The following is a 16,514-nucleotide window of genomic DNA, read 5'->3' as shown; positions in this document are numbered from 1 at the left end:
ATTATTATTATTATTATTATTATTAAAGAACGAAAGACATTTTGCAGGGCAAAATGTATGTTTTCTCAGCAAAAGACACTATTAAAAATGAACATTATTTTACTGTACCAATAGTGTCAACGGGCTTGTTTTAAAGCTGTAGTATGCCCTTTTTCTCAGTGATCACTTATTGTCATTATAAAAAATGAACATGTGGATTACTTAACAAAGCACACAATCAGAATCAAGAAGGCCGACAAACCTTACTTCCTATAATACACTTTCAAAGTATCCCTTTGAGAAAAAAAAAACAAAAAAAAACAAAGGTGCAAACGGAACCAATTTGGGATCATGGTACCTTTGCAAAGCATCATCCATCATAAGAATGAATGACCACAGCTCTATATATTTGACAAAAGTGTCTGCAATAAAAGGAGTGTATGCTTGAATCCTTAAGTAAGCAATGCGCATTTGCCATGGTTCTCATTTTATCATTTACCCGACACCCTAACATTAAAAAGCTTGTTAACAGGAACTATACATACACATTTGGACAGCTCTTTGGATGTTTGCGTAAAATGTCTGTGACATGTGCCACTTCAGGCTAGTCTGTCAGACACCCACCCTGTTTCAAAAGGGATTATATTTATGTATACTAGCTGTACCGGCATATTATGTGCTATCATAGCACATTGTGCACTCTCACTCCATGTGTCTGTCTCATTACATGTGGGTGAGAATCTCAGAGACAGGTGAGCATATCCTAGAGCCCCACCCTGTCACTGTTGGGAGAAACATGTCAAGAGAATGCAAACACATATCTTGGGTTTTGGGGTAGCAGCTACTAAACACAAACATTGTAAATTTTATTTTTTGAAACTGTACCACGTTTCAATCATATATTGTAGTCATAATAAGAACGTTACACTTGTTTTACAGAGCAAAGCCCATTTTCAAATTATAGTATATCCATCTACATTAATTTATGATGAAAGGTTATAATTTCAAGATGGAGAATCTTGTACACTCCCCTTGTTCTCTTTTGTTGACAATTGTCATTGAGGCAATAAGGAAATAATACGTAGTAAACCAGATAATTTTTCAACAATACAGTGGAAAATGTAGAAGGTTCAGAAATACAACCGACACGAGTAGTGAAAGGTCTACACAACTAATTTGCGTCTTGAATACCCAATGAAAAAGGATTTCAAGTCAATTGGCCGAAACACATACCTGAACCCCAAAACCCATTCTGAGCATACAGTATCCAATAAGGAGTAGGGAATGTGGGGATAGAAGAAGAAGGATAAAGGAAGATGAGCGTGTGATGGTGGCAAAGGAAGGAAAGAAGACAACAGAAAAAAGAAATGAAATATTGATAAAGAACCCTGCTTGAGTGACATTTTGTTATGCACCATCAATTTCAGATTTTAAACATTATGAACAATTTAAACAATGTAAACAACGTCAGCAAAGTTAACAAAATTAACAAAATATCACCCACTTTGAACTCAATGGGGGAGATATCAAAGGCAACCTTCTCACGTGTCACTTACAGTGGCGTCGGCCCAAAGGAGGGTCCCCGGTAGCAACTTTTGGCATAGAGGGCTAGGACACAGAAATTCATTCTACACTAACATTACATAAACACATCACTCAATTACAGATACGTGTTTTGAATTCAAATACAATACAAATGTCAAGTTACACAATAAACTAGGATCTTCTCCAGTAGCATATATGTAATGCTCATCCTCAGTTCAGCGAATGTAGGTGCTCTACTAACAGAAGCCATGCACTGGAGCCTGGTGTCAGGCACTCCGCTTTCCTAAGTGTGCAGCAGGTTTCAACAAAGGTGCGCATACGCCCCCTGATTCCACCATGCCACCACCAGTATTCGGGATAGTGCTTTCCAGTTCATCATGATCACTCTAATGGTTATGGCTATTAGTATGTTCCGCATTTATCCCTGCATTGCATTGCCCTCAAACATAGGATGTACGCTACCAGCCACTATGGCAGCAGTTGAGAGGGGGCGGAGATGAGCCCGATCCATGGCAAGTCTGATTTCCAGAAGGCCAAAGAAATTCTACATAGGAACAATTTATGTTTACGCTATCTTTCCACCTCCTTGCACGACCAACATAGTGAGTGTTCCATAGGGACTCCAGTTTGTGTAAATTTGGACGGTGTCTCTATTATATAGCATATAAAGCATCTGAGTGATTGACCCTGCCATGCACGTGTCGGATATTTCTCCATAAAGCTGTCCACAAATAACCAAGGAAATCAGTATTGCAGTCCACATTCCAAGCCAATTCACTCTGTATATTTGGATTGGATGATGTATCAGTGGAAAAGAGCTTGTAAATGTCTGAAGCAGATTCAGGAGGTTTCCTGTGGGTGGGGGAGCAGTCAGTTACAACACCATTTAGTTTGACAACACATCCAGACATCTGTAAATATCGTAAGAATTCTCCATCAGGGAGGTAACATTTCTCCTGAAATAGGGATGAAGGGAAGCATCCCAGAGACAAACCACACCGGACCCAGACAAACCCACATAGGACAAAACAACGGGTTTGCTGGCTATCAATTCCTTATAATACCAAAGGGGAATCAGCTTCTGTGGCTTACTTGCCTTTGCTAGCAAAGTTACCCAGGCTCTCAGGTAAATGTAACTAGACCAAACTGTTATAGTCCTGGTTTGGCTAAGAATCGTGGGATGTAACTAGGGGAAGACCAGTGCCACCTCCAAATTGTGCCACATCAGGAGCAAGGTGAGGTCTTCCTTTGAATACCACCATGCCCCCTGGTTAATCACAAATGCATTAAGGTATTTTTATTTAGATTTGGGAAGCACACCCACTCCCAGGTGAGGAATGTAGTTCCAGCCCATTAATGGATATTTTAGGTTTACTCACCATCCTAAGAAACCTACTCAGTATCCTCTCAATGACCCAAAAGAAGTTCTGCCACGCCAGATGAGAACATTGCCAAACTGTACTGTGCCACTGGAGACACACACATCTTGATGGTTTCTAGTCGTCCCCAACATGAGAGCACAAGTGGGGACTACCTATTCATTAAGCCTTCTATATTAGTTTTAATTGTATTACAGTTAGCCTTTCAAATATCTTTAGGGTGTCTAGCAAATGTGATGCCCATGTACTTCATTTCCTCTTGTTGCCATTTCATATTAAAACATTGTGTGTGTGCTCTATAGCAATAATTGTTAAGGGGCATGACGTCTGTGTTTTTTCGACATTGAGCTTGTAGGCAGGCACCATTGAGTAATGTGAAACTTCTTCTAAAAACGGACGGATAGAGCTCAGTGGGTCCTCAAGGTAAGCTAAACTATCATCCGCATAGCATGTTGTATTAACTGCAAACCCACGGGTACCTACTCCCTTGATCGGGTCATTGTTGCTTACACTTTGTAACAGGGGCTACAGGGTAGTACGTAGAGTAGAGGGGATAGTAGAAAGCTTTGTTTTGTGCCTCTTGACAAGGTGAAATAGCAGGAGAATATGCCATTTACAAATACTGTACCTTTAGGCCACAGATATAATACCATAGACCAGGACTGATAGGATTGGGCCATACCCATGCCATCATAGACCCTTCACCAAGAATGTCCATCCCACCCTGTCGAATGCCTTTAAGGCATCCAAGATTATTGCAGCCCAGGGCCTGTCTGACCTTTTGGCTAAATCTAGGGCATCACAGAACAGACGAGTGATAGTGGATAGTGGAAGTCAGTTTGGTCCTTATGTATTCATTTGGGTTCGCAGGGTTTGGTTCCCATTGCTAGGACATTGGCCTAAATCTTTGCCTCAGCATTAAATAATGAAATAAGTCTATAGTTTATAGTCACCATAGGATGCTTTCCAGGTTTAGGTATAACCTGAATCATGGCTTCATGGAAGTCACATCAGAGGTATAGCACTCAAACAAGGATTTCAATTTCGGGCAAGCAGATTTTTAAATGAGTATTAGAAATCTATGGGGAGCCAATTCGGAACCAGGGCCTTTCCTTTCTTCAATTTAGTTATGGCCAATTTGATTTCTGCTATTGAGATGCCCCAATCCGGGGCCATATAATCCCTTTGCATTATGCAGTTCCGTAAGGGGTAGGGCGCATTATCCAGATATGTATCAATCTGACAATCTGGGAGGATAGCGTCAGGAGTGTGTAGGGTATCATAAAGGCTTGCACACTCCTTTGCAATGTCCTCATTCCTGAGTATTGTGGAGCCCTCAGCCTCCAAAGATACAACTTTGTTGGTCTGATTCCTGGCTCTAGGGTTTGATGCCAGAAATGAAACTGTTTATTGACCCATCAAAGTACCTGGAGTATATTTCAATAGTAACACTGATGCCTTTTTCATAGCCATTTTTTATTCTCACATTTCGTTCTAATAACAACTTTTAACTTGTGCTCCAAATGGGATTTCAAATACTTTGCATCCAGGTCCTTAATGACTGTGAGACCTTTGATTGCACAAAGCCTTGCTGCCTGATTTTTCCCTGCTACATATTCAGTGATATGTCCTCTCAGTGCTATTTTATATGCGTCTCACACCACCATTGGTCCATGATACGAAATCACCAATGCATATATCTGTGATGTCATCATTGTGTTAATACGCTGCACAAAAGAGGGTGCATAGGTAAAGTGGACTTGCATGGGAAGCGATTGATGAATTTCTGGGATTTTGTTGCATTAAATCAGATCACCTTAACCCTCTCTTAACCAAGGTTTCCCCCTTTAATGGCAATGCCCCCTATAATGGCAACGCATTACACATACAGTGTGAACTACCCATGCCCACTGGATTCCCCTGGTATTCCCCCAATAACCCTTGAAAATCCCAAACTCTTCCCTGTCCTCACAGGTACTCACCAAGTGCCCCCCTCCTCTTTCCATGGTCCCCCTACTCCCCTCAATTGTTTTATTTCCTCCATGGCCCTCTCCTCGCCATTGCCCCACCGGTTGGTTTGTGTGATGCATTTTCTTCTCGGAGGTGGACTTGATTGAAATGTGAGTGCTGAATTTCAGGGGTTTTGCTGCATTAAATATGATCACCATAAATTTCTCTAAATAAACGGATTTTCACTGAATGTGAATGGTTTTGCTATACATTAGTTTCCTCCAGTACCACTAGTGATGTCCTTGGTCTCTGTACTTGTTGTTCTAATAGTTTTCTTTTGGGCCCACTAGCCAGTGGCCACAGCCGAAAATGTTGCATAGTTTCTTGAGATCTCATTAGCTATGGTGTTCGGCATTGACCTCTGTACGTGTTGCACCACTATCTTTTGTGGCCAATAACCATGGCACTGGGCATGTCACTCACACACATGGAACCATCGCCACATGTAATTCATATCACTGAAGGTAATTTCAACAATGAGATTCTAATGGATTGATTCTTTGTACCCTAAATCAACACCAGTTGCTCTACAAAATCTATACCAATGTATTTGGCTCCATGTCCATGTCATTTTTTTGGATTTTTGTAGGTCGCCTAACCAAAAGACCAATTTGTTTTGGGCGATTTTAGGCAGCCGACAAAATTAGAAGAAAGGACATTGCCTCGCTCCCCACCCCAACCCCTTATCTCCTGCCCTCTACCCCAATGTGCGCCATTCTGCCTGCAAATCCCCATGTGTTAAATCCCATTTTTTTTGGCGCAAATAATTATAAATCAGAGCCAATGTGTTTTCCTTCAAACAGTTCTTCTTAGTCAGTTATTAGGACTTCTTGCATTCTGAGATTAATTAGAGCCAACATGAGGTTTGAAACCATATTAACTTCATCTATCAGGCGGACATTCATTTGTTTCAGATGTTTGCATACTTCAGTAGTAGCTTCTGCTGATAATATGTAGTAATCTAATTTGTTTTGGTGTTTGAGTTGGAGGAACAGTAGTTACAACTCCTATGTTGTAGGCAGCTAGACTTGTGGGTCTGTTACAACAGCTGAACGGTTGTTGTTTGTTCATTCTTGTAGAAATGTGCTGATTAATTTATTGAAGAATGCTTTGCCATAACCAGCTTCTCCACTTACAGGAGCAGCGGTTTATTAATATTACAACTCCAAGTTCTAGTTTCATGTTCAAAACCATGTTCAATTTCTTCAGTGACTTCAAGATAAATGGTGAGTTGTTCATCATTTAGCTGTGAGTTGAGCACTGACAAGTCTTCAGATTGTTTAGATTGATGCATGTTTTTTTTTTTTTTACCTCAGTCATGGATATTTATGCTTTATTTGGAATGAGTGGTTCTCCAAGTGGTTCTTGGCTTCCTGTAAGAGAAGTTTGACTGCCTTCAGGCGTGTCTTTATCTAGCAGAAGTTCAATTTCTTCCTCTTTTTGGGGTTCATTGTCCAACATTTGTTTGTATTGTTTGAAATTGACATGTGTTGTAATGCTTTCATACGCATTGTATGCAGCTTCAAATAAGTCATGGTCACCTAATTATTCCTCTTCTTTTCTCCAAGGTTTGAAATGTTGTAGTAGGGCCATGTAACACGGTTTTCTATGTTGCAGAAATTTAAATGATATCTTTGTATTATTATGTAGGCTGGGTTTGGTAAGTTTTATTAGGCTTCCCTCACAAGTTGAGACTGAATATTTGCCAGTTGTCTCATCTGACGTGACATTATTTCTGTATGAGTCGTTTTGGCTATGTCGTACAGGCATCTGTTTCCCAAAGCAGTACTTATGTTTTGGTAGTATGTGTCAATTAAATTGTTTTTTTTTTACATTTGTTGTCTTTTGTGATCATCTGTGGCTATTGTTTCTATCTGTTGGTAGTATTTTAGTACCCTTTTGCATGATGAAGCTGGTTCTTTGTTTAGTCAGACAGAGTTTTCAGATTTTCCATGTAAAGTTTACCTTTTAAACAGTCTGCAGCTTCATAGCACCTGCATTATTTATGGGAGAGCATTTTTATACCCAAGCTGACCATTTTTGTGACAGTGTTTTGTCAGATGATATGTTATCCCAGAGCTCTTTTAGCTGTCTTCTCAGATTTGGCTGTGGCATGTCTTGCAACTGCATTACAATTGTCTGCAATGTATTCTACGTCTTTATCTGATTTCCACAAGAGGGCAATGATTGCTTTGAAATCATTGATGCACTTGAATGCTTAGTACCTTTTCACGTTGTATGAGTTTTTAGGGGATTTCCCTTTGGCACTGTGTCTAACAGAAGACATCAATCTATTTACTTGTCCTTTTGTGCAACCTGGTCTAGGGAAGCCAAAGCAACATTTGGTATAGTATTTACCTTTGTTTTTATATCGATGTCGGCAGTATTTGCTACACTATTGTATTTGGAAGCATAAGATTTGTGTATGTCGTTCACAATGTGCGGTGTCTGATGGGATGTCACAGGTAATATGTTTGTCAATAAATTATAATACAGTGGCATCAATGTCATGGCCAAATTTTGGGAGCATCTTTTATCCACAAAAGCATGTGTATGTCTGGTGCTCCTCTGGATTAATATTAATTTCTCCAAAAGAAGTGTTCCACTTCTCTGAGTGTATGGGTAGTTTTATTGCAGAAGAAGTGAAGCATGGCAATGAAGCCATGGTGAAAGTATCTTGAAAAATTGAGAGGGTCAAGAGAACAGAGTTCTACTGGTGTTTTTATATCGATCCCCTTTTTATTTTGGTTTGCAGTATGTAAGAAGTCATGCAAGTCAGCCCTTGCGTATTCTTCTTCACACCTTAAAGTAACAAATCATGTGGGTGGGCCTCGGTTCCTTTGCATACAACGTACATCAGCATGATATTGGAACCAATATTTTTTTGGACCACGCATGTTTGCCAAGAGATTTGTGATATTTGACTGCAAAACTTAATCTTTGTCTTTTTTCTTTTGAAGCAGTTGGGGAGCGCACACGTTTAAGAAATTAGAGCCTGTGTTGGTGTGTGTGCAACTCCATAACATAGAGTTGCTAGTTTGCTTTCGAAGAGAACATGGAAAAATAATTCCACGTTTTCTCAAAAATGTGGGTCTTTAGAATACGTTTGTAAAGAGCGATATTCTGAAGCACTAATTTGTGTGGATCTGTCACCATATATAATACATCTTCTATGGTGTCTTTGGAATGTATTGTGTGAATTGTATACTGGTCTAAAATGTTGGCTGCAGTAACAGGATGTAGATGTTGAAATGTGCTTGTTTGTGGAGAATCTTCAATTATTTGGGTAATTTCTCTTAAGTTTTCCTCTATGTTTATATCTTTGTAGTATTCATTGTTTTCTTTGAGATAGTGTAGGACTTGTCTAGTTTTGTTTAAGTCGGCTAGTTGTTGCCACATTTCTTTATCTTTTGTGGGAACACCATTAACTAGTACACTCAAAGATTGATCTATTGACCATCATACTCCCATAGTTTCTCCATTGTCTTTAAGATCTAATGGCAAATATACTACTTTGCCACAAATGCCTTTTTGTAACTCAGGTGAAAGCAATTTGGCACTTTTAGCTTGAAGGCATATTATAGCTTGTACTGTTTGGATTATAATGATGTCATAAAAGTTAAGTTGTTGGAGAGATTTTGGAATTGGGAAGACTTCTAAGATATTAGTGATAGCATGTGATGTCATTTGGTTACTGTCAAGCATTGTATTGCAGTTTGTGCAAAACATTGAGGGGACAGTTATTTTGCATTTATTCTCTGCTGTTAGATATATTGCTTATGGCAATCATTGGGATACCTCATTGTCCTCTATTTTGTAGGCCATATCTACCATTTGTGTGTTCTGTTTATTAAAATTTCTGTGACAACAGACAGATACTTTGGTATGCGTTTGCAAGGAGGTTGGTGTTTGTGGCATTTTCGCTAATATCTAAAATGACTGCATTTTCTAAGTCAGCTTCAATTCCAAAATATTTACTTTGGATGTGCTCTCTTTCTCAAAGTTATTTGGTTGTTTCATGTAGGAGAATGCTATTTAAATCGTGCAGTTGTAGAGCAGGACCTTGTGCACAGTACAGTCTATGCACAAGGTTTTGTAGAGTGGAATGGTGTGTTGCTAACATTTTGAATGATATGGTAGAAGGTGCTTTTGCGAGCAGTTCTGAACTGCAGGCTAATGAATGTCCTTGCTGTCCAGTGTGGATGGGTATGGGGCAGGAGTCCATGGTTTGAAGAGTTTTTATGCTACGTGTGTCTTTTAGTTTCACAATGTGATTGAGGCATTTTCATACAGATTTGAAGGCTTGTTGGTGTATGTTACATATTGAGCTGCACGTCCATTTGTATACAGGACGGTTTGTTTGGCCAAAAAGAACATTTGTTTTAAAGTTGTTGCTGATGTTTTTTCTATAAGGATTCCTTTTGTCATAATGGTGTATCCTCAGTTACAATTGTCTATGGCAATTGGGCATTTCTGTTCTTGTTTATAAGCCTCTTCATTGAAATATGGTTCTTTGCTGCGTGTGTGAATCCATTCACCTTCACCAAAGTTTGAAAAGGTATCTATATTGACATTGCACATGTTTAAAAGTACTTTAAATTGATTAATTTAGTTAGTGGTTTCAGTCTGTTTAAAATGAATATAAACAGCTTTTTTGGTAGAAATTAGAGCTTCAAGGATTCATTTTCTGTCGTAGTTTTTAAGGGTAGATTGTGACTTTTTAGCTGTCTCATAATATTGTTAAAACCTCTTCAATGGAAATTTCTTTGTAATATAGATTTTTTGGAATGCTTTACTGTGGCTATGTTAGCTTTAGTAGATATAGGGTTAGGTTCATTAGTAGGTCTGCTTTTGTTTGTACATCTTTGTTTACTTTTAGTTTTTGCAAGAGGGGCCTTACTTTTTTAGTGGTGGCTGGTTTAGTTGTGTTGTGCGAGGTTGCTAGCTGTTCTGTTTTAATGTTTTCGATACATTATTTTAGAGGTGGATGACAATATCCTTGTTATTATTTTTATCTGCTCCATATTTACTTTATTTTCTACAGAGTTGGTTTATAGAAGGCATTCTGTTTTGTCTGTTGGGGAAAAAAGAAATGTTGTGTTTATAAGTTGTGGAATGTTTATGGATGTATCATGAATGGGTGTATGGGTATTAGTGTACCAATGGATAGAGTGCTGTGTGATTGTGTTGTGGGATGATAGGTGTAGGTGGGAAGGTTGTAATAGTAAGAGGCTGCATAAGTGTGATGGGTTTGGGTAAATATGACATTGAAATCTGATACTGTTTTATAAAATAGCTATATTCATGTGATGGAGAATGGGTAATCCACTATTGATTGTAGAATGTTTTGAACAGTACTGGTGTTAGTGAGTAAGGAGTTGTGTTGTGATTGAGCATTTTATGATGTGTTGAGGGACAAAGTGGTTGCTGTAATGGTGTGATTTAGTGCATACATTTGATGGTTGGGTGGGTGTAATTGAAAAGGGGTGAGCAAGTGTGTGTGACTGTGTGTGCTAACGTGTGCAACAACATTGCTACACCTAATGTAACCAGTAAGCAATGCTGTGTCATTTAACTAAGCTACCATAATGTAACAGCGCCTCAATGCCCCTGGGCTGCAAGTGCGTTTTATAAATTCAAAATAAATAAATACATGTGTTAGTGATTTGGAATGGAATGCATCTGAAAATTGTTGGGTTTAAAGTCAGGACTTTACATGCGTAGGTCTATGGAAGAGTAAGGACATGAAATTGTGGTATAGAAGTTGATGAGAGGTGGATGTGTTGTTAGGCAGTAAGTAATTGGTGGTGTATTGAATACAAAGGAATGTTAACAAAGGAATAGAACAAGTGTGAATGCTGCAATAGAATGAGTAAGAGAGAAATACAATATTGTTGAATAGAAAAGACAAGTCTAGGCTAATATATAGTGAAAGTATATTGTTACAGTTTGAGAGATAAAACAAAGTTTGTTGGAATATGTGGTACTGGTGAAGAAATGTCCCTGAGAGAGGTTGTTTATTATTAAGGTTGGAAGAGTTGTTGGGAAAAAGAGTGAATAAAGTTGTGTTATGGGTAGAGCCGTAACCTGTGTTCAGTATGTTGTTAGAACAATTGGATTATGAGTAGTGCTGTGTGGGAAATTATGAGGAACAGGGTAAAAATTGGCATTTACTAAAGATATATATTTAAGTTATTTTTGCAGTACAGTAAAGTTTCTTCTAGGGCTAATATGTGATGGTGGCATCATATAAAAAGGATGAAACCAATGGTTTTGTAGTAGGGCAATTTTTGTGCTTGCGCTTGTAATAAGAACAGTGCTGTGTTTATGGTGCAATGTATTTATAATGTGTTGCAGTGCTTGTAAAGAATAGGAAAACTGTGGTGTAGTGGTAATGCAGTGCCAGTGTTTAGTCAGAGCAGTGTATGGTATCTTATTGTAGTGGTTGGAAAAGGGAAGTATTGTATATGTAAGGAGAAGTGTTGCATGTAGATGTTTTGGCAGTCTACACATATGTTTGAGCAGATGGAGAGTGGTGGCCCTTCACGGGATGTGATGAGAAAGGTTGGAATGTATGACATTTATACATAAGGAAAACTCCCAAATACTTTCTGTTTAAACATGTTTCTTTTTAGGAGTATTTTGTTGAAAGCTAAAACATGCATATGTGCATTTACAGCAGCACTGTTTGTAACTTTCTTTCTACAAGTAAGGGAAATGCAGTTGCAAATGATTTTTAGAACACTGTTCAGTGGCAGTTGGTGTTTGGAAGTTTAATATGTTGGCTGTACATGTGACTGCCGCCTGATGTGACTAGGTGCAGAATATTGCAATAAATGGCATTTGAAAGCGTGGCTGAAAAAGAGAACATGCTTATTGAGGTGCTTATTACAGGGTTAATTACAGCAATCCTGTATATATATTTATAGAGGTGTTTGGAAACAAAAAGACTTTTAAACATGTAAGAATACCTGTGTTATGTTTTCTTAGGTGTCGATATTGTTGAATATATGCAAATAGATATCTTGGAGAGTTTCACAGTAGTTTTTGATGCAGGAGGCTGTGACTAACAGGAGATATGCACTCTCAGAGTTGAAATGTACAGCTAAAGTGTTGAAGTTAGGTGACAGGGTTGCATGTAGTGTTTTTGCATGTGATTGGTGGATGGATGTGTGACTGTTTGAAAGCAGCCAATGGGGGAGGGTTACGAGCATAAAAGTGAAAAGGGTGGAAGGGCTGCCCCGCGCTACGGCCTCCGCGGATAAACGCTATAGTTTGCAGACATGCACGTGCCATCCCGGTCTTTTGAGGATGCTTTTTATGGAAATAGGACTGCAGAGTTGGAACATCTGCAAACACCAGGGGATTAGCCAATCAGGTGTTGTGGTTGTGATGTACAGGAAGACAGGGTAGCAAGTGTTTTATTTCTTGTGTGCAGTGATGATGGCTAAGGCTATGTCTATGAAAAAGCAGAGTGTCTCTATGGTGGGTGATTATTCGATCCATTGGTTTAAGGTGTACTCTGAGTAGTGTGGATTAACTGTGAATCTTGGATTAGAAGAATTTGAAGTTTCTTGCTATGGAGTTCGAGGATTGAAGTGGCCGGAATTACTACCATTTTCTGAGAATAGAGTTACTTTGAAATATCCATACATTATCAGGTTCGCTGTGGAGGCAACAGTTTGGGCTTTGTGACTGGAATATCCTTACAGTTAGCCATGAAGGATACATTTACAAAGTTAATGGAACTGATTCCAGGTTCGAAGATTAGTTTTTCTTGGATTGCTGTGAAAACTTTCTAACTTGTTTTGTCCACTAATTGAAAAAGCGAGATTGAATGTAAATAAAGTTGTATGCACTTTTTTGGGGGATTTTGGAATGAAAATATCAAGTTTGATGGCGTGAATATTTTTTGAAGGGATGGAGTTTCTTTGAGTCATTTTGGAAATCAGATTTTTCTTTTCAATGTTCAAAATTCATTGAAACAGTTTCTTTCAAAATGTACAATATGTAGGTTCTAGAAATAAGTATAATCCTAATTGTGCCAAACTGTACTGGTATTCAGTTTTCAGGTGAGAGCCCAATAATTGCAGTTATACTCTTATTTTTCCATAAACATATTCTTTATTTAGTTGCAAAGTATGAGGTATCTACACATGTTTTACCTTCTTAGATTCAGAGGGCTCTTCAGTAGAGTATCAATTAAATAGCAGGTTACATATACCTTAATGAGCATAAATAGAAAAAAAGAGAACAATCCAATCAAATATTTACACAAAATGAATACCAAAATACAAAGCAAAAATACAACACATATAGTAGAATTGAAACATGCTAGTTTTCACATTTTACAGCTTAGTTGATCAGTTGATACCAGATTCCTCTATTTTTATAGTTTGAACATTATTTTGGCTTTATCCTTTAAGAATAGGAGTCATTTGAGTGAAAAGTTATTTAGGGGTTCTACTCACCTTAGCTATATATAACCTGGAGTTTAATGTAAAATCCATTGCAGACAACTGAACACCTACTACCATTACTATAAAAAAAACTCTTATAGGATTTGACCAAAGAATAAATCCTATTTTGATTGCTTACGTGGTACTGGAATGTATAGTATGTAGTGACGTTTGTGTTAGTAGCTGTAGTATATTAAAAGAAAAAAACTGAAAACGGTTTTAAGCTGTTGGTAAAACCCCCAAAAAGGCAAACAATAAGAATAAGGTTCTTTAAGAGCCACAATTGTGGAATGAAAAAAAAGTTGAGTTTAAATCCCCTTCCCCGTGTCATTCTTTGTTGGTCCGCAGACTGTTATACTGTCCATGGACTATATGCGTCACAAAAGATGCTTAGGAAGTTATGGTCCTTATTGTATGCCAGAGAACATTATTTGGGACAGAACATTGTTTCTGTCATTTCTTTCTTTATCTCTAGTACACAATTCTCCATTATTTATTTTAGCATAGAAGAACATGCTAAAGGAAACATTGGAGAATCTTATTGAGTCGAACTACTTTACTGAAAAATATAAAGCAGATGGAGTCCATAGGATTTTTAATTTAGTTCTATTTTTTTTACTATGAAAGGTGTCTCAAATAGAACCTATTTTTGGGTATTTTTTTCTTTCTTTTTTTTCTTTCAGGAGAGGCAAGGAGGTAAGTTGGAGGAGGGAAGGGGTACCAACCACAGATACAGAGGGGTAGGTCGACAGAGTAAATTTCTGAGCCTGCCTTAAAGCTAAGGCATGTGGCAGTGTTTCTCATATACTCCTTGACCGCAGCCTCAAAAGCACTTCAAAACTGCCCCCACCCCCCCCGGGCAGAGTGGTGTGTTGCATACCATACAGAGTTCTGTTGTTATAGAAAGGTATTGATCAACAGCCTCTTGAATGGCTTGCAAGGCAGCCAGTGGAATCCTCTGTCCCAAAGAAATAGACTGTGTGGTGGCAGGAACATTTGAGAAAGATAGGGTAGAGGAAGATAGCCTAATCAGTTAGAAATCAACAGTCTTTCTCACAGTACGCAGGTGGTTTGAATGGGTGTGGAGGCACATGAAGGTGGTACCGAAGATTACTGCCTGCGTTGTCCGTGACTGATTTTGACTCAACACTCAATGCATTTAACATGGGCAGCCCGAGCCTTTGGTACCCCTCCAACGGTTCATACAAATGCCAAACCCATGATTCTTTATGGGTGCTGGAGGTAGGTTCTTCCTCTACCTCATCTTCCACTTCCTCCGGAACCTCCTCTGCATCAGCATACCTGTTCTCATGTCCAGGCCCTCCAACTGGTGGTGTAGTGGCCCCTGGGGAGGAAGGATGGCCATGAGTGATGCGATTTCCAGTCAAATAGCAGAATTAGAAGTAGTTCTGCAAGGCAAATGCTCTCTCCAGGACTACCAGATTGAGAATGACTAAAAGTAATGCATGGGTCCCTTCAGAGGAACCGTCCGCAGACTTCTCTACTATCCACAGACTACTGAGTCTAAAACAGGCTTTGTAAAGTTGTAAAAAGTTGAGTGATCAATTTAGAATGGGTCTAGGAACTCTAGAAGAGTAAACATTAAACTTCAAACCTCCTAGATTGGCCAAAAATGCAGTTTCAAAATGTCTGTGAAGCACGGACACCAATCGCTGACACATCATCATGCCACACAGGTGCGTTTACATGACACTCTCCAAGGACATCACCAGTGCTGTCAGACGTTCGCGAACCTCAGTGATGAAAAATCTGTGTATAAAAGTTGTTGAAAGTTGATATTAGTGTTAATAATGTTGCTAATAGGTGGGGAATGGCAATGTTAAGTTAAATAATGTCCACAAAGCACAGACACTGATAGCGGACACGTCATCACACGCACAGTCACATGATGACATCCAGCGGCATCCCCGATGCCGCAGAGACCTCTATGAGACTCACCGGCTGTATGTGCAGAGACGCCCATGATAAAGTGCACACGTGGACTAATTAAAATTGCATCATGCGAGACCGACATGCCCGGACTAGGCACAATGTCCGTGAACACCATGCATTGAGTTAACGGACCTGTACATTTGTGTAGACTGCGTACTACCAATTGGAGTTTAAAAAAAGTAAATTATGACACAATAATATACACAATATTTATAGTATAAAAAATACATTTATTTACAAAAAGTCTGGGGTATCGAATCGGGGAACATCAATGGGATATTTGGAGTTTGTATAAAGTCATCATCAGGAAGGGAGAGTCATTTCATCAAACCGTCTGACATTTCTGTTTTTCTGGATTTGATTGGGTTGATTACTGGGTTAAAGGGGAGAAAGAACAAGTAGGGCAATGATAATCACCATTTCAAATTACATGATTTTTCACAGTTCATCCATTTTCCAGTTCCTGATTTCTTGCTGTGGAGTTGGGCCTTGGGATTGTTTCTGGTTCTTCAGGTTTTGCATAACTGCTGTGTAGTGTGGTTTGGGCTATACAAACATATACATATATTATTTCAATAAACTCTGTATGAGTTAGATTATTTGTTTGCATTCAAAGATGTATTTACCATTAAAAATCTTGTCATCACTCATTTCTTCTTTGGGAAGGTTGTCTTCTAGCCACGGAAGTGTATCCGCCATTTCTGTCAAAATAAAACATGGTAATGTTTGTTTATGAGAAGTGCTTATATTAATGATAATAATAGAAGAATAAATAATGTGTACTTACTGTCTGGTAAGAGGTTATTTTCCAATGTGCTGCTTGTGTATGTTAGTGCGTATGAAGAGTTTTACAATACTGATAATATGAGGTGTCCATTTGTGCTTTGTGTTTGGAACATTCCGTAACATTGTACGCTAAAAGAAAAATGTATTTGTACATTTCTAAATATTGAATTGTATATAGATTAGGGTCGTACCGAACTTCGCTTCGAGTCCGGCTGAAAATAAGCTATTCGGCTCCGGCCGAATAGTTTCTTGCTATTCAGCTCTTGCCGAATACTTAGACATTCTCATTTGAATACAATGCAACATGAACTCAGAAAGACAAATATAGACTTCAGTTTGCAAAACTGAATAGAATTAGACTAGACAAATAGCTATCACACAGCTGAAAAATATCTTCTATTGT

This window comes from Ambystoma mexicanum, chromosome 5q (assembly GCF_040938575.1).
Source record: "Ambystoma mexicanum isolate Mex_15411 chromosome 5q, UKY_AmexF1_1, whole genome shotgun sequence".
NCBI lineage: Eukaryota > Metazoa > Chordata > Amphibia > Caudata > Ambystomatidae > Ambystoma > Ambystoma mexicanum.
Note: the sequence above shows the minus strand (reverse complement) of the source record.